Genomic DNA, 19525 nt, shown 5'->3' with positions numbered 1-19525 from the left:
CAGAAACCCTCAAGACATGGGCGTATAGCTTGCACACATGTCACAGTGTGATTCGTGACTTGAGCGAAATGAGAGAACGAGATCACTCACAGAGCCAAACTCAGCATAAGGAAGAAACACCAGGAAGAATCAAGGGTGATCTTAAAGACAGACAAGCTCTGCGTGACAAACTTGAACTATGTACAGATCCACTCGATCCCAAGCATCCCAAAGGCTTACTGAATATTGTTACCGGACAAATTTTGACCCACCAATCAATCAATGTGGACACTGCAGCAGCAATAGGTCATACCCAGATGCAGTCGTTTGAGGAGAGCTGGCCTGCAGGATTCCATGCCACCATACCCAAACTAGTTACCACCATGTCATTGTCTCGTAAACACATTAAAGTAGGAGACACGAACGTGTTTGACACAGAGGTCATATATGCACGGGCCATGGGCTTGCAACGTAGTTCACGGGATCTAGACACAGACACACTCATGTGTCATGAACTGGCGCCTGTTCCAACAGCTATGTTCGATCAGCAAGGAAACATGAGAGATGCTAAAACAAAATCAAACCTTAAAAACACCCTAAAGGTAGACGTATCACGAAGGCTCGCAGAACAGGATGTGCACACAACATTCCTCGATGGATGTGCTATCCTTTGGGTAGTGCCATGGCCAACATCTGGAACTGTACAAGACTACCTCGACCTGTTCCGAAAGTATCTGTGCACACACTTGACGACCAGTGATGTCTATCTAGTCTTTGACAGGTAGGCAATGTATTAAATACATATTGCTTTAGAGTCTAGCATAACACTAGCTATATTGATCAAAATTCACAACATCAGTACACATACATGTATGTTTGCAGTTATGAAATATTCGCATTGACCCGATGTTAATGATTCGATTGTATTGATATTTCAGATACATTGAGGGTAGTACGAAGGAGTCGACACGCCGCGGACGCGACAAAGGAGCCAGTAGAACCTACACGCTGCGTTGCACAGCCCGACTACCACCACAAAAAGTTGTGCTCACCGTCACTTCCAATAAAGCGCAATTAATTGACCTGATTGTCGAGGACATAGTATCGCAAAAAATAGACTTCCAAACTCATAAACTGGTTGTCACTGGCAGTGATCCGGTGCCACTTGAGATCGAAGGTGGACAAATGAACAAACGGCCAGACATGACCACTACACAGGAGGAGGGTGATACCCTGATCATACAACAGGTATCACGTGTGCAGACTGGCACTGTCCTGGTAGTTGCAGATGACACAGACATCTTTGTTCTCTTGTTGCACTTCTGCCACCTGGGCAAGATAACCTCGCATGTTCTGATGGTTTCCCCAATCCATGGCCGAACTGTTTTGGATGTCAACGCCGCAGTGGAAAAACACAAGAGCATCATCCCTGATTTACTGGCTGCTCACGGTCTAACAGGCTGTGACACAGTCGCGTCTTACTTCGGTATCGGCAAGGCAGTTGCACTCAAGGCTCTAAGAACCGGCAAATATAAACTTGATTTGGTGGGCAACATGGAATCAGAGGTTACAGATGTAATAGACCAATCAACAAAGTTCATGTTGGCATGTTACGGTCAGCCCAATTGCAAGTCTCTCACAGAAGCACGACAAAAAGCATGGTCCTCAAAGATTGGTAGAAGCAAAGCCACAGCTCCAAAACTCTGCTCACTTCCACCGACTGCCGAGGCATTTAAAGCAAATGTAGCCAGAGCGCATCTTCAAGTTGGTGTTTGGCGACGTTCTCTGGAAGCCTGCCCAGCAGCAATTGACCCCACTGCTCATGGATGGTCACGCGACGTCGCATCCGGAGCACTTGTACCAACTATGGTGCCTGTTAACACCCCGCTTGTCCCACCAGAGCTGCTATCTCTCATCAAGTGCACATGCCACAGCCAAAATCCATGCAGTACACAACGGTGTAGTTGCAAAAAAGCAAGTATGGCGTGTACTGAGTTCTGTTCTTGCCAGGGTGGAGGTACTTGCCAGAATGATCACCAAGATGTTGTGGACGATGCAGACGACTGAAACCCAACAATCGTAACATACTAAGCTTGTTATTATGTCTGTATCATATGTTCTATAATATATATATGTTACTATGTCTACCCGCACTTGTATTACATGCATAAATGTATATGTTTGAAATATATTGTAGCAGTTAAACATAAAGGTTACATAACTATGCATGTATTAATGATTGGATGGGACCGTTTGTGTCTCATTTTTATGTGAAGACGAACTGCAAAATATATAGATGTATATCACAGAAACTGCTATTTTGAATTATATGTGCCAGATGCATGTCGACTACTTGCCGAATTATATGCCATTCAGAACATCAAATATTATATTCAATTTTTGTCGCATATTGCAAAAAACAAGTTTTATGTTGTTTGTATCATTACAATGATGGTTTCATCTGATTCCTTGTATCTGAAAACATATAAAACGACATATTGGTCATTATTGTCCCTTCTATAGTCATGGAGATATTAACAAATCTGGATTTTAAGCGTTCGGTGGCGGCCATCTTGGATTTTCTCAATTATCTCAATTTCCCCAAAGGTGAGAACTCCACACCCAATTGGGTATCATTATATACATATAAGTGATTAATAATCAGCAATAAAAAAAACTTTAACAACCAAAACGAGGTTAGGGCCTTGGCTGCCAGACTACTAGCTTCTTGTCTCTCTGCTAGCTGCTCCGTGAAGCTAGCTACAGGGACTCTGCCTGGTCAGTTCATCCAGGAAACACAATTTGAAGCCGGCCGTGGTTGTTTGTTCTTCATGCTTATATATCGGGCTATTGTGACTCGCTCTGCGGTTAAAACAGACGGTGCATGAATGCGGTTTTGCGGTAAGTGAAATTCGAGTGCTTTATTTATGTGTTAATGATTTTAATCGACGTAATGAATGTTAAGGCTAAGCGAGTGGTAGCTACATCGGTGCTAACGATGCTAATCGTAGCCTCCAAGTTAAAATCATAGACTGTATATATAAAGGTTAAAACGAAATAGAGAAGTGTAAAGTGGGATAATACTGTTGAACAAACAGCTTCTGTTTGAGGTTGATAAAATAAGGTCATCCTTGTTACTTAGAGAGATATTTTATTATGTAGGTAGGAACTGTATGCATCGCTAAGGTTAATTTAAATTGGCTATGCTCAAGTATGTAGACAAGCTAATGTCGAAGTAGTAGTGTATGTGAAATCAACCTCACATAAGATGTGTGTATATATTACAATTATTAATGTAATATTTCAAGATTATTACTTAGATATTACAATATGGTTGGTTGAGCTGGAGTTCATTATTGAGCTTACACGTTAACGTCACAGTCATCTGAAGAACGAACCCAAACCTTGCTGTTTTTATTAATTGCATTACCAAATGGGTATCAAATAAACAGTAAGCATTGGTAACACAACTTCCAAAGTTACAGTAAAATAAAAAGGACCCTGACTCGGACAATACACAATCCAACATGTTCAACAGAAGAGAATCAGTTATATTGTTTGTACACATGGTACTTTACATATACAGTTGCAAGAAAAAGTATGTGAACCCTTTGGAATTACCTGGATTTCTTCATAAGTTGGTCATAAAATGGAGGAAGCAACTGCTGTCCAGAAAAAACATTGCTGCACGTTTGAAGTTTGCAAAAGAGCACCTGGATGTTCCACAGCACTACTGGCAAAATATTCTGTGGACAGATGAAACCAAAGTTGAGTTGTTTGGAAGGAACACACAACGCTATGTGTGGAGAAAAAAAGGCACAGCACACCAACATCAAAACCTCATCCCAACTGTGAAGTATGGTGGAGGGAGCATCATGGTTTGGGGCTGCTTTGCTGCCTCAGGGCCTGGACAGATTGCCATCATCGACGGAAAAATGAATTCTCAAGTTTATCAAGACATTTTGCTGGAGAACTTGTCCACCAATTGAAGCTCAACAGAAGATGGGTGATGCAACAGGACAACGACCCAAAGCACAGAAGTAAATCAACAACAGAATGGCTTCAACAGAAGAAAATACGCCTTCTGGAGTGGCCCAGTCAGAGTCCTGACCTCAACCCAATTGAGATGCTGTGGCATGACCTCAAGAGAGCGATTCACACCAGACATCCCAAGAATATTGCTGAACTGAAACCGTTTTGTAAAGAGGAATGGTCCAAAATTCCTCCTGACCGTTGTGCAGGTCTGATATGCAACTATAGGAAACGTTTGGTTGCGGTTATTGCTGCCAACGGAGGGTCAACCAGTTATTAAATCCAAGGGTTCACATACTTTTTCCACCCTGCACTGTCAATGTTTACATGGTGTGTTCAATAAAAACATAAAAACATATAATTGTTTGTGTGGTTTTAGCTTAAGCAGACTGTGTTTGTCTATTGTTGTGACTTAGATGAAGATCAGAACACATTGTATGACCAATTTATGCAGAAATCCAGGTAGTTCCAAAGGGTTCACATACTTTTTCTTGCAACTGTATATATATCTGTTTGTTTAAGGTGTCCAGGTGATGCAGACAGGCTGGACCAGAGAGTGAGAGACATAACTGGACTCCTCACAGCAGTGAACTTCAGCACAGGTACAAATACTCTTTTTTTCATACTGTACAAAGAATCAAGAAAGATATTGGTTTACATAAATGAAGTATTGACTTTAATACACTGATATACATTCCATTAAACAATACTACTGTAGATCACCTACACATCAGTTAAGTTAAGGGTTTTTCCATGCAAAAAGTTACATTTATATGTTAACAGGCAATGTGATTTTGTCAGCTTTCTAATTTAATGTTTTGAAGGCAAAGATATTTAACACATAGTGAGAACTGCTACTATTTATCTCTCAATATTGTCTGTAAAAAACCTGGTAAAAGTTATTCTTTCAGTGAGACAACAGAGCAAGCTTCTACAGTTGCACTAAATTTTTATAACAGTTAAATATTATTTGGATAATAACATATATTTCAATGTTGATGAATTTCATACTGTTCATTCATAATCTGATTGTCTTTGTAGGTCACTGTTGAAATAAAAAAAAACATTACAATTACAAAATAATTATATCTACAGCCCCTAAACACACAAACACACCGCTTTCATAAATAACACACTTGTTCTGCAATAATATGTTTTATGTTTCCTGTAATTTTTGTTAGGAAAGGACATGCCTGAACGACACGACATGTTCTCCTTCTCTGAGGGTCAAGAAGAACATCCAAGAGGAAAATTAAAAGCTGGTGTTATGAGATTTTAAGACCAGTACAGGACATTCACTAAGAAACTACTTTTATTGTAAAAACAGTCAGCTGATGGAATGCACCTATTTCCACATCTACACTCCATCCGCTGATTATTTGTATTTGCCTCGCTTTATGAGCTTCACATCACTTGTGCCTTGTAGCGCAGAGTTTGCGATGTCACAAATAAATGGGGCCAATCTTCAGTCAGATGTGAATTTGTAATCTAACATTTTCAGTAAGAATAATGGACAAAAGGAGTGCAAATACAAATACAATTTATTGAATTGTGAACCAAAAGTTAATCAAACATGTTTTAAATAAAAAGTACATATGGACAGAAGGTGTAAACCTATTAAATGTATAAGTAAACACATTTAGTCAAATAAAGTGACAGACTAGGCCTGTGCAGTTGGTATCAGCTTTGCCCAGCATGGGCTCCTCCATCAGTCCTCTCCAAACCAACAGACAGGACGTCCATCACACGGAGGTTTCTCCCTGAAGTCTCTGCAGCTTTCTGGACACCATGCTGTCTCAATCCGTCCACACTGAATATGAGAGGGGGAAAATGAAAATAATAAATGCTTTAGACCAGGGGTGGGGAACCTTTTTCCTCTCAAGGGCCATTTCAATTTTTTCAACATCCTCCGAGGGCCGTACAAATTATTTACCGCTGCTTAAAAATACTAAAATCACAGCCCATTCATTTGGCCTTTCTTTCATGCTGTGCAAAGAAAAAGAAACCTCTTAATCCAGATATCTTGCCATGACTCGCGTATGCGTGTACGGTTGTGGCATGACCACCAAAAAAGAAATATATGGACACAAGATGTGTGCAATTTAGTTTCCTATCCATGTGAACATGATTTAAAGTGTACCTCCTCTAGGGGGGTATGGGGGCAAGCTCCCCCGGAAAGATTTTTTTTTAAATGTTGAAGTTAAAACCATCAATCTGGTGCACTTTGAGAGCAACATTAAGAGATCTATGGATACATCTCTCAACACCCATATGAAACAGAACTGTAAGGAGATTTATTTTTCTTTATGACAACATTTTTTTACTGTCATATAGTAGGCTATTTTATACCCGTTTACTTTGTTCCATTATTTTTTTTATAACTATAATGATCATATAAAGATGTGCCTTTACCTCAATGGTTGTAGAAAAAGCTTCTTATATTCGTTAGCATAGCTAGCTAACCAGATGCTAATAACAACAAAGTTATTGACTGTATGATCAGTGTGACAGATGGACAGATCGCCACTGGGCTCACAACTAAAGACACAGCCACGCAAAAACTGCTGCATGCTCCTTATCTGAAGTGCCGGAGCCGTGCTCTCCGTCAGAACTGCACCCCTGTCAGACGAGACCATGAACGAGACATATACCACGTGATGACACGTTAGGCTCGTGTTGTGTTCAAGGACCCTGATCTTGGCCAGGAAAAACAGGCTCTCGCCTGTTTAATTATTTTGCGGTCTAGATTTCTTTTCTGCGTGTATTTATAAATTACCTCGAGGGCCGTATCAAATTGTCTCGCGGGCCGTATACGGCCCGGGGGCCGGAGGTTCCCCACTCCTGCTTTAGACAAAAAGAAACATAAAGTTGACTCAGGGTTCCCACGCTTGCCTTGACATTTTTTCCATGCTACCTCCTGATTTTCCAGGTACCATATTAAGTGATGATCGATAGGCCCCTGAAGCTTTCCGCCCCCATCCGCGCCCCTCTCCCCTCACACACACAACCCCCTAGGACACCTGACTACTTACTTGATTTAAAAGATGTGCCAGTCAAGTCTACATTGTAAATGCTTAGATATGTCTTATTGATAATGTCAATGCATGAAATAATGCAACAAGCTGTAGATGAACAACAATTTATTGAACTGGAACTTTGAAACACATGAGCACTGGGATTTATATATGTTCTCTCTTCCACTCCTCTCCTATCTCATCCTGTCCTCTTCTCTCCACACCTCCCCTCTTGTGCTCGCTCCTGTCTTCTCTTCCTACTCTTCTCAACTCCTCTCCACTCTTCTCCCTTTTCCTCTGTCATCCTCTACTCTCTTATCCCCCTCTTCTTCTCCTCTTTCATCTTCGCCCCTCTTCTCTTCCTCCTCCCTCTTTCCTTCTGTGCCCTCCTGGCTCCTCCCCCTCTCCACTCCTCTTCCTCCTCCTCTCTACAGTCTGAAGATCTGAAACAGAATGTTATTTTGAGTTAAAATTGGTCATATCCATAAGCTAAAATGGTGTTATATTTGTCTTTAGGAGGGTGACCAATAAATATTACAATCTTTCATACATCCATAAAGGCTATTGCGCATAGCTCATTGCTTTAACTTATTGACAGACTCTTGCAGCTCTTTCAGGGCTTTGTATAGAGCTGCCACCTCTTCCTTTTTATCAGCAACCCCTTTCCGATAGGCATTTGATTTTGACAGCAGTGTAAAATCGTGCTTCTTCTCTGCCATGACTGCCATTTCATGTGCTTCTTTCTCCATTGTTTCAGCGCTAGTTATTACTTTTTGCCGCTTTGTTTTCACTTTCTGGATTTCCTGGGAGAGCTCCTTTCTTTTCTTCTCTTTAGGGGTTTGCTTTTTCAACTTCTTCTGGTCTTCCAGATACATCTCATATCTTGTCCTTGCTCCTCTGCAGTGTTGCTTGACGTCTTTTGGAAGAGCTCCATCTGTGTGCCCAGCCATTGCATCGTGGACCAAGCGCATTGCTATTAGCATCTTCTCCTGTAGGTTTTCAACAAGCATATCCTTGTTAACAGAGTACCCCCTTTCTACTGCAGCTTGTCCATGAGACAGCGTGAAGAGACATTGCATGATGTTTCACAGTTCTGCATACTCTTCTTTGCCACTGAGATATCTTCCGAAGAATTCTTCAAGTCTGCAGCTGTAAACAAATTCTTGGAACTCTGCTTTGTGGTTTGTGTTGACATTGAGTGAGAATGCTTTATACTGATAAAGGACTTTGTCACACTCTGTGGCAGGGCACCATCCAGCATTGAGGAGAACCTGAAGGAGTTTCTCAAACATTGCTGTTGTACTTTCGGTTTCCGTCACAATCATCACAGGGTCAAGGGACCTCATATGCCGCACATCTGGATACATGAGAGGACTTCTCTCCATAATTTTCTTGCAGGTCATTGCGAGTAAGGAGACACATTCTTTTTTGAACTCCACGATTTTCACTGGATTTTCCTGGAGCTTCTCAGATGCCTTCTGCAAAGCCTGCTTGGTTGAAAATCCTATGTCCAGGTGTTTGAGTGGGACATGGATTTGCTTCTCTTGGTGGTCCAGTTTAGTGAGCTGGAGAGGTGTCTTGATCTTTGCCAGCTCTTCTCTCTTAATAAAGCATGACAGCAGGCCTGTCAGGGTGCTTTGGAGCTCCTTTGCCAAGAATGGCACCATTGGGGCATCTGTCTGAAATACCTTCAAAAAAAGCTTCAGCTGTCTTGCAACAAAAGCGAAAAACTCAAGTTTAGCCAGGAAAAGAGGGTCTTCGGTTGCCTTCTTGACTGTCAAGTAGGACGCGGATGTAGGCACTTTATTCTTTGGAAGTTTCTTGTGGCTGTGGATGTACGCCATCACAGCTGGCCACACTTCGATTGCCCGCTCAGGAACTTGCAAGTCTTCAACCCATCGAGTGGCACAGAACTTCAGAGGAAATCTTGCCGTTTTATTCGGCTCACTGAAATCCTCTCGCCTTGCTGGCGAGTCATGGAACACCTGCCAAAGAGCTCTCAGCGCATCTCCGATTTTCCAACCTGTTTCCCTTTCTCCGGTCTGGAAACTTCCATGCACAACATGCAGACCACAACTTCCCAGGTTGATGAGCTTTGGTGCATCTGGATCCTCTTTGCTCTTGTCCTCTTGGAATATTCTTAAGAACTTCCAATTCACTGTAGGGCCATCCATTGATATTTGCAGGAGCCTCTTGGGGTCCAGAGGTGACAGGGATCTGTTGATACTCTCCAAGAGCTTCTCTGCCTGAGTGTGTCCTAGGAACTCTGAAGTGAAGTAACGCACAGCTACTTTCCCTTCGCGTTCACTCCAGTAGCGCAGAATGATATCCATCTGTTCTGTTTGTGTCACTTTGTTAAGGCATTCGTTAAAAGACACTACATGACACTTTGCTTTTCTTACGTCTTCGATCAGCTGCTCTTTAAAATGAGGATACAAGCCAAAAGATATAAGGTAAGCCGATTTTGTTGCGCCAGATGTAAATTGTTTGGCAATTTCGCTGTTTGGGAACATCTGAGCAAAAGTGTTTGAAATGTCAGAGTTGGAGTTGAACGAGAAGTGTGACCTGACCATCTTCATGACCCAGCGAAACTCTGCTTCAAATACAGCTTGGCTTGAAAAAAATGTTTTCCCCTGAGCTCCAGAGCCTTTTTCCGTAGACTGTTCACTGCTGGTACTGGGCACCTGACTGTCACTTTCGATATCCTGGCTTGTTGGACCGCTTCTTCCCTCTCCTGTTTTTGTAGTCAAGAAATCTGTCATTCTTCTTTCATTATTTAGCTGTCCAGCTAACTTGGTGTGGGTTTGTCCTTTTGAATGGCTCTTGAGGGAACCGACCCCCATATTGCTGATGTCAAATGACTTGCGGCAAAACTTGCAATAAGCCTTGTGGACATCTCCTGGTACCTCTCCAATCCAGTCCTTGTATTGAGAGTCATCTTTCCAATGTGACTTGAATCTGCCGCGTGTCATTGTCACTCACTCCTGTAATGCATCACACATTTGAGATTATGAGTCTTACGTAGAAGGGGTATATGCCTACTCTTACTCTGTAAAAGCTTTTGTAAATCAAACTAATGAACCTAAAAGGGAAAACATAAGGCTGGTTCCCCTGTGGTTCCTCAGTACAGCAACCCCAATAGTAAGCTTAGCTTAACAGTATAGATGTATAGAATCAGTCTAGGCATGATCAATGATTTTTCAAAAATGTCTCACCCCAAATGTTCCTATTTAGTAGTATCATTTTTTTTAAAGAAAAAAATGAAAAATCACAAAATAGCTAAAAGTAGATATAAGAATGAATGTTACAAAATTGATCAATACTAGACTATTCATGTCAACTAGTATAGAAGTAATGTCACAGCCTAATGTGAAAATGTATTGGTAGTTAGCTCGCAATGCAAGCTAGCCAACACTAGCTAGTTAGTTAGCAAGCTGAATGTTGGCTAGCAAGATTGCACTGCATGTGCTTGCTAACCATCATTAACAAATCTAAATTCAAAACAAACTCCCCTAAATGTGGTGAATAACACGGTTTTAGGAAAAGTCAATGAAACGTAGAAGGGGTATATGCCTACTCTTACTCTGTAAAATCTTTTGGAAATCAAACTAATGAACCTAAAAGGGAAAACACAAGGCTGGTTCCCCTGTGGTTCCTCAGTACAGCAACCCCACTAGTAAGCTTAGCTTAACAGTATAGATGTATAGAATCAGTCTAGGCATGATCAATGGTTTTTCAAAAATGTCTCACCTCAAATGTTCCTATTTATTTGTATAATTTTTTTTAAGAAAAAAACGAAAAATCACAAAATAGCTAAAAGTAGATATAAGAATGAATGTTACAAAATGTATCAATACTAGACTATTCATGTCAACTAGTATAGAAGAAATGTCCCAGCCTAATGTGAAAATGTATTAGCAATGCAAGCTAGCCAACACTAGCTAGTTAGTTAGCAAACTGAATGTTGGCTAGCAAGTTTGCACTCCATGTGCTTGCTAACCATCATTAACAAATCCAAATTCTAGCTAGTTAGCAAGATTACACTGCTTACTAACTAACGTTGATAAACCCAAGTTTACCACAGTTAAAACACAGCTACTTACATTTGAGGATAAACTTGCATAAGAAGTTTCACTGTAGATGTCAAGGCTCCCGTGTTGGCTGGGAAATGCATGTATTTGACCCTTCTATTGAGATCGCGAGTAACGTTATTATTCCTGAAGTCCACCAATCCGAAACTATACTTTTAAAGTCCATATCACCAAGTTGCCTGCATCAAATTCCAACATCCAATATACCATATACGATGCAGTATATGCCAAGAGCATGCTCTACAACATGGGATCATCCATTTATATCTACAGTAAAAGCTGTTCACATGTAAAGGGTTTTTATAAAGTCATCTTAATTCTGTGCACAATAGTTTCATTTTATTACTATTTTACACCTCATCCAATAAAAATTTCCAGGACAACTGTTTCTATTTCCATGTAAGTGTTCACTTTTGCTCAGTTTCCATGACTTTTCCATACCTGGAAAATGAAAAAAATAATTCCATGTTTTCCATGTTTTCCAGGTACTGTGGGAACCCTGTGACTGTTGAGTTGCTCCGTTTTTTTAGATTGTCAATACTATTACTGTATAACTAATATATCAGGTTAAGAGGCAGATTCAAATAAAGATTGGTCTTTAAATGGGTGGTTGACGTGATGCTCAATTTTTGTGTCCACAGTGACAAAATAACAAAAATGTGATAATATTTAATTAAAATTCATGTTTTTAATATGCAGTTTATTCTTCTACATCTAATCCATCTGCAAACAATGAGTATTGTTCTTCAACTATGCAAATATTCTGCTTTGAACATGCCATTTGTCCACCGGTGCAACTGTCCACGGTAGCATTACTTATCTTAAAACGTCTGTAATTTAATGAGAAATTAATCTAAATACATTAAAATACTTGAATGCATGTCATACGAGTGTTTACTTAATGAATCTAGAGGTTATAAGTGTTAAGGTCCCTATGTAGAGTTATTATGACACATTACATTTTGTCCACAAAACTGGTGTCCTCCTGGAGCAACAGCATTATGTAGATATAAAACAGGCATTAATGTGACCAACCCATTACTGAGAGGGGTCCTTCCAGAACCAGGAAGTACAGAAGACATCACTGGAGCACATGGACTGTACACAAGGTCAGTTCTGTCTCAAATATTTTCATAATATTACTATTTCCGTGCAGTGTTGGAACTGGTCGTTTTAAGGTAGTCCTTTGGTACAACGCAATTTAAGTATTGATCTGAATATTTGTATCAATTTATATTGATTGATCATTGAAAATAATGTAAACCTTAACACTGTTACTCAGGATGAAGAATGTCTCTCATATAGCTAGGCCACAAACTAGCATTGACTTTGAAAATGTCCACTGGTGCAACGCACTGTCCTATAGTACAACATGAAGTCAGTTTCACTTATTTTTTTCCTTTACTCCTATCATAATGAAACTTAACATAGTGAAAGCAAACATGTAAACCAACATTTTTTGTATTACAAGTTTTATTGAATAATTAGTTTAAATATGCAAAAGAGATATAATCTGAGTCTAAAAAAATGAATGGAGGTTAATGGACGGCTGCATTTTGGATGGCCCGTCAAATCTTCTCCTTCTTTCTCACCCCCAACCTCCCTCCCTCCCCCATCCATCTTCAAGTTCCCCAACCCCCCCCTTCTCCCCACCAAACTCCCTCTCTATCAAGCCCCCCCTTGTTCCATCTTCCCTTCTTTCTAACCTGCCTCTCTGGCTCCTTACTCCTCTCCTTACTTTTGATGACTAATTTAAGTAGCTTTTTGCATTTTCTCTTAACCTCAGAAATTGAGGACAACACAACTCAAACCTTCCTTCCCTGTTTTGTTAAAGCTAGTTTGATTTCCAAAGTGAGAGGCTGAAATGACCACCAAGGAAAGGTCCAGGAAGTTTAGGGAGAGGCTGAATGCAGATTCTGAGAGGAAAGAGAACTTGCTGAGAGAGAGACGCAGAAAGTACATTTGACAAGTTACCACAAGTTATTTTAGCCTAAGAATTAAAACATTTCATGACATTATTAATGCAACATCATATCACAATATTCATGGTTGGTTTCATAATTTTTCCCACAGATATCAGCAGAAGAAAGCATGCGGGAAAATTGTTCAGCTAAGCGTGAAGTCTGTGTCGCCAGCAACACAGAAGAAGCTACGAGAGAAATGGAGAGAGTCAAAGCAGAGATGTAGGGCAAGGGAAAAAGCCACTAATGCTGTCCTTGATCTTACGCCACAATCACCTCAGGATCATGACCAGCCATTTGAAGAGATCAATGACCCCCCAGTGACAAGGCCAGTTATCAATGGAGCCTCAGTGGCAAGGCCGGTTCTGCATGAAGTGATCAATGCCGTCCCAGTACCAGTACACGTTTTGTGTAGCACACCAGAGAAGTCCCCCCGAAACCAAAATCCACCAAAAAAAAGAAGAAAAACTAAAATGACCAAAGAACTACGGAAACTACAAAAACAAAATGAGAAATTAATGAAGGAACTTGAGGCTGAAAGAAGAAGAGTAAATACATTTAGACGAAAGAATCAACGCCTCGTGCAAAGACGGAATATGGATAAACGTGCTGACAAAAAAACACAAACAAAGCGAGGAAACACTGGCCAAGAAAAGAAGAAACAAGTGGAGTCCTTCTTATTAAGGGATGAGAACAGCAGGCTTCTTCCAGGGAAGAAAGACATCATTGGAAGGAAAAAAAAAATGCAGAGGAGAGTACTTGCAAAATCGTTGGTTGACTTGCACAAGGAATACCTCCAGACTGCTGGACCACACCTTCGACTGTCTTACAGACAGTTTGTACGCTACAGGCCATTTTATGTAACAGAAGCCAAATCAAATGACCGCAATACATGCGCCTGCTACCAACATGAAAACCTGCGTCTACTGATTGATACATTGTCACAGCGTGGTATCTTACCATCAAAAAGCCTATCAGATCTTCTTTCCAGCATAACCTGTAATACCGAGAACTTAAAATGCATGGAACGCACATGCACTGAGTGCTGCTTTGATGAATGCCAGCTTGCCACACACAACCTAGATGATCGGGCCAGATGGGAACACTGGGCGAAGGAAGATGTGGTGGTCGGAGATAAAACATATAAAAACTGGGTGAAGAAGACCGAGAATGGTACAGTGAAAGGACTGGTTGAAGAGTTCCAGAAACAGTTGGAAGGTATTGCCATCCACCAGTTCAACTGGCTTCATCAGGCCAAGAAGTTCAGGCATCTGAAGGAACACCTGAAAGAGAACCAAATGGTCCTGCACGTGGACTTTTCTGAAAATTATGCCTGTAAATTAAATACAGAAATTCAGTCATTTCATTTTGGAGGGAACAGGCGGCAGGCTTCTATTCACACTGTTGTGGCGTACACATGCACAGGGTCACAGTCCTACGCCACCATCTCAGATTCAGTCAGCCACAGTGAGCGTGCTGTGTGGGCCCATCTAAAACCAGTGGCCCAGGACATTATGGAAAAGTCTGGCCACAAGATTGACACTATGCATGTACTGAGTGATGGTCCAGTAACTCAGTACAGGAACAAGGTCAACTGTTACTTGTTAAGCAGTGTGCCATACACATGGGGGCTGAAGAGGGTTACGTGGAACTACTCGGAGAGAGCCCACGGAAAAGGCGCACCGGATGGGGTTGGGGGTGCAGTCAAGTGAATGGCCGACAACCATGTCCATGGAGGGCAGGACATACAAAGCCCAAAGGACCTTTATGAATTCCTGATCCAAAAAGAGGTCCCCAACATCCAATTCAAATGGATCAATGAGGCAGACATACAAGTGTTTGATGAGATGTTGCCAGCGTCTGTTCCAAAAGTCCCAGGCATACTTACCATTAGGGCTGTAACGATACACTAATCTCACGATACGATACACGATATTGAGCTCACGATACGATATATATCACGATATTCAGCCAACGATACAATTCGATACGATTCGATATATTTCGATACACTTACATCATTTTCTGAAAGATTTTAAAGGGACAGTGTGATTTTGGTGACATCTTGTGAGTGTTCCATTGACTTGGATTGAATTAATTCAACTGAAAACTGAAAGCATCAATTATACAATATATGGCTCTGACTAGACAGAGAGTCTACAGCTTGCAAATGTTGGACAAAATGACTCAAAAGATGTGGTGAGAAAATTTGTTTCATTTATTGAAACAGTGCCAACTGTAGTTTACAAGCCTTTGAAACGTAAGTACATAAAGTGCAGTATCACAATGGACAATGGAGAATTAAAAGGTGCAGCAGGTGGCCTGTTCTGAACAGATTCTTTTACAGCATTTTTAGCTTAACACAGAATATGAGGTAGCCAATAATTCAAGTCACTAAGAACAACATTTAATGTAAAATGTATCTGCCAATAATTCAAGTCCAAAGGAGTAACATTTAAGCCAAAAACACTAAACAGAAAGGCTCCTCTCTACATAACTGCATCTACATTCTCTTCAGATTTTTGTTCAGGAATATAATCTGATCAATGTGGTCTGGGAGAAGTGCACTTCTCTGAGCAGTGACGATGGCCCATTCCCAAACCGCCCCATAAACCCTACCCCTCCGTTTGCGCGTTCACGCGGAGGGTCCGCCTACGAGTGTGGAGCGGTGTGGGCTATCAAGCCCTCAAACAGCGAGTCTGCAGCAGTGCTGACTTGAGACCGGTCTCTACCTGACCGGAGTCGCGCTGTGTATGTCCGCTGCTGTCAAGCTGTTAACAAGTAGTTCCAGCAAACATCCACTGATAAACTGCGATGTTAGCAACCTCATGATAACCTCATATGTTTTAACTTAGGATCATACCTGTGTTTAGTCTAGAAAAAGGTATGTGTGCATTTTATTATAAAGTTGTGTATATTTACAGACCGTTGGAAAAACTAAGAAGCTTATAAACATCAGTTTTAAAACTAAAAGAGCTTTGAAACACAATGAAAGATGTTAGGAGTTTTATTTGAGTTATTAATTTAAACTTTTTGTCTAAGAGATGTTGATTTGAAACCGTTGTTACATACAGTTACGGCATTTTCTGTTTCTGCCGGAGAGAGGGGAGGCCGTCCCAAAGCTTGCTGCTGTATTTACTCCCTCCATCTGACAGGAGGGAGCCTCGTTGAGCTGCGAGTGTGGCTACAGACGGAGTTCACTCCGTCGAGGGAGTGGTTTGGGATTGGGCCGATATCTCCGGCGCTAGAGAAGACCCTCTCCAGTGTGGTTAATGTTTGCCGCCATTCTCCTGAACCGCTTCGCACTCACTGCGAGAAGAAGACACCGGCGTCTGTGTATCTAGAAATGCTACAGCGACACTAGCGGCTCGGCTGGCTGACGTAACCACTCTTCATGCAAAGCGAACGGGGGGGAATGGGCAGCGAGCAGAGTGCCAGGCGGAACAGGGGGGATTTGAATGGGAGTTAATGTAAAGATACCCGCGGCTGAAATATCGATACTTTCTCGGGAAACAAAATATCGATATATATCGCAGGATCGATTAAATTGCACAGCCCTACTTACCACGCACCAGATCCTGTCATTCTCACCAGGAGAGATTTTCTACAGGACTCTCAGCTGTTTCTGCCGCTATCCAGAAATGTGCAGCTGCTTCTCCCCTAAAAAGATGAGGCCAGACAATCGAGCAGAGGAAAGCGGCTCCTCTGAGTCTTTTGAAGCCCAGCCCAAGAGTCCTGAAAGTCACAATAGTGGAAAGGAAGTGGAGCAAGAGGAAGAGGCAGAGTACACTGTGGGGAAATTTGTCATAGTGAAGTACGAGAATAAGCCATTTGTGGGCCAAATCACCCAAATAAATGAGGAGCACTTTGCAGTGAATTGCATGGAGCAAGTAAGCAACAAAAACATATTCAAGTGGCCTGCTAAACAAGACTATATTTTGTACAGCAAGGACCAACTTGTTTCTGTCATCTCTGAGCCAGAGCCCTACCAGCGGGCCGCACAACTCACCAAGTACGACTGGTTGCTTTTCAATGAGGTATGAAAAGAACCACAGGATGTTTCACTTAGGGCTGGGAAATAAAAAAATAACTTAGATAGACAGTTGATCAATATGAAACATGTTCAATATATTGATAAGAGACGGGACCATCACTCCTAACAAAAGGTTCGTACTTATTTACAGTATTTGTGTGTTTTTCATTGTTGTGTTGACATTGGAGTTTTCTTTTGTATTATGATCAAGTTATGTTCAAGTTATATCGTGATTATGATCAAGTTATGTGTGATTAAGTATGATTACGTTTGTTCAATGAATTTTTGTATATGAATTCAAATGTTCAATGTTGTTCAATGTTATTTTGTAGAATCTACAATGTTGATGAATTCAATTAAAAATATATATTTTACCTGTGTTTTGACTGAATTTAAAATAATAAATTTGACTTTGTACACAACATAGGCATACTAGTATTCTGTTGTCCAATGGTGCAACAAAATGTCCTGTGGTGCGACAAATTGAATTGTGAGGGGAAAAGGTATTTTAATGAAAAATCTATGTAAAAAGTGTTGGATAGTATAACAATTTATCAAGCATCTAAGACTTTACATTCACAAAAAACTCCCAGAAGTTCATGCAAGATTATCATCACTATGCAGCTATAAGAATGAAATGAAGATTCCTTGAGTTTTATACTAATTATATTGAATGTAACCCAGACATTTGGGTGAAGTCTCTATGTGTACATCTTATAGTATATAAATAACATAATTCTGAATTTGTTGAGGGTATGTTTGATGTGGAAATATAATTGGGACAAACTAATATGCCTTGTGCTTATCTATCTTACCTGTCCAACATTCTCTGAATTAAATAATGGCATTCTTTATGTTGTTGCACCGGTGGACACATTTTAGGACTACCACACCAAAAAGTGAATAATATGCTAAATATATGAAGAATTAGAAATGGACACATTCAGTTTTGAATTATTCACATATAAGGGAATATAATTATATGTCATTGGACATATATTTTTGAATTATTCTTTTTTTCACTTTGGATTTGAGTTCACGTCAACCACCCAAATACATGTTGTCTTTTGAATTGTTTGTCTAAGTCAAGGATGTAGCACTGGTACTTAGTTTTAATGATACAGTCTGGTTATTATGCTGTTTGGAGGAGGCCTCACAGGTAAGAGCACTAACTAGCTACCATCACATGTACCTTAGCTTGACTTACATGTATTAAACGTATAATTAAGTGATATCAAAATATAAATAACTAATGTCATGCAAACATATTAATATTTGCTTGATTCCAGTGTTGAATTTAGCACAATTGCATACAAACTTTAAGGGATTTTAAGATTCTGAAGTATTATGCTAAAAACTCAATAACTTAGATTATTATTTATAGTTTTGCTGAATAGTTTCATGTCCGCTTACCTTTGAAACGTAAAATGCCACGGCAGTGTGTAGATGGGGAGCATGTTAGCTTAGCTTGGTAGCTTCAGCTAGCTCTGGAACTTTCAGCTCGGTGGCAGGAGGTCCCGCCTCGGCTCCGCCTCTTTGCCCTTATTTGGAGCAGGCTGGAGAAGGCGGGAGTTGAACTCTGACGTCAGTGTCGAGCCGTTAGTGGCCGACTCCGCCTACTAAGGGCTTCTCGGCAACTCTGCAGAATCCTATGGGTGACGTCACGGACCCTACGTCCATTTATATATACAGTCTATGACTATAGCTAATAAAATGGCACTACAGAAACAACTATAGTAATACGATAGCAGGTGAAAAATACTACAAAACACTACAAACTTACTATAGGACACTATTCAACTCTTATAGTATACTATAGTAATACTATAGTTCATTTCGTAAGGGAGGTGCGTACAGCAGACAGTAGCTAGCAGTTTTCGACAGATACAGCCCACTCAAAAATGTATTGTTTTATATAAAATGAATTGATATATATATATATATATATATTAGCTGTACACTTTACGAATATAATGTTTTTTTATGGACAACTTTGCCATTCAATCTCGTCCAACTGATCTTGCAGCTGTCACTCCTCGGTTCTTGGTAGTTCAGGCATTTACCAAACCTGGCAACTCCAGGTTTCCTGGCAACTGTCAATCAAAGTCCAGTGGCTCCGCCCCAAAGTGTCAGAAACTTTTCACGAGCGCGAACACAAACTCCGCGAGCAAGTGAGGCTGACACTCCCGCGAGCGAGCAAGAGAGCTGTCTCTCTCGCTCGCGAGCGCATAGCCGCTCCCGGGGGTTTAATCTGCGCGCGAGGGTCATTTTATGCACGTGTAAAAGCACATTTTCCGCTCGTGAGTAGCTCGTAAGTAGCTTGTTTTGCGCGCTAGAATATTTACCTAAATCTGACTCGATACAACCGTTCTTATTATACATCCATGGCAACAACCCTGTCAAAATCCCTCAACC

The 19525-nt window shown here is 40.8% G+C and overlaps 1 long non-coding RNA gene across 1 annotated transcript; it reads right to left on the bottom strand.

The window, feature by feature from the left end:
- Positions 1–4664: 4664 nt before the first annotated feature.
- LOC307030490 lies at positions 4665–18754 on the bottom strand. Its single transcript, XR_013805668.1, has 2 exons — positions 18524–18754; positions 4665–5821 (listed from the first exon to the last, which is right to left on the bottom strand). It is a non-coding gene; the product is annotated as an uncharacterized lncRNA (long non-coding RNA).
- Positions 18755–19525: the final 771 nt, after the last annotated feature.

Source organism: Notothenia rossii (assembly GCF_949606895.1).
Source record: "Notothenia rossii genome assembly, chromosome: 2".
Classification (NCBI taxonomy): Eukaryota; Metazoa; Chordata; class Actinopteri; order Perciformes; family Nototheniidae; genus Notothenia; species Notothenia rossii.
Note: the sequence above shows the minus strand (reverse complement) of the source record. Positions and strands in the feature narration are given on the sequence as shown.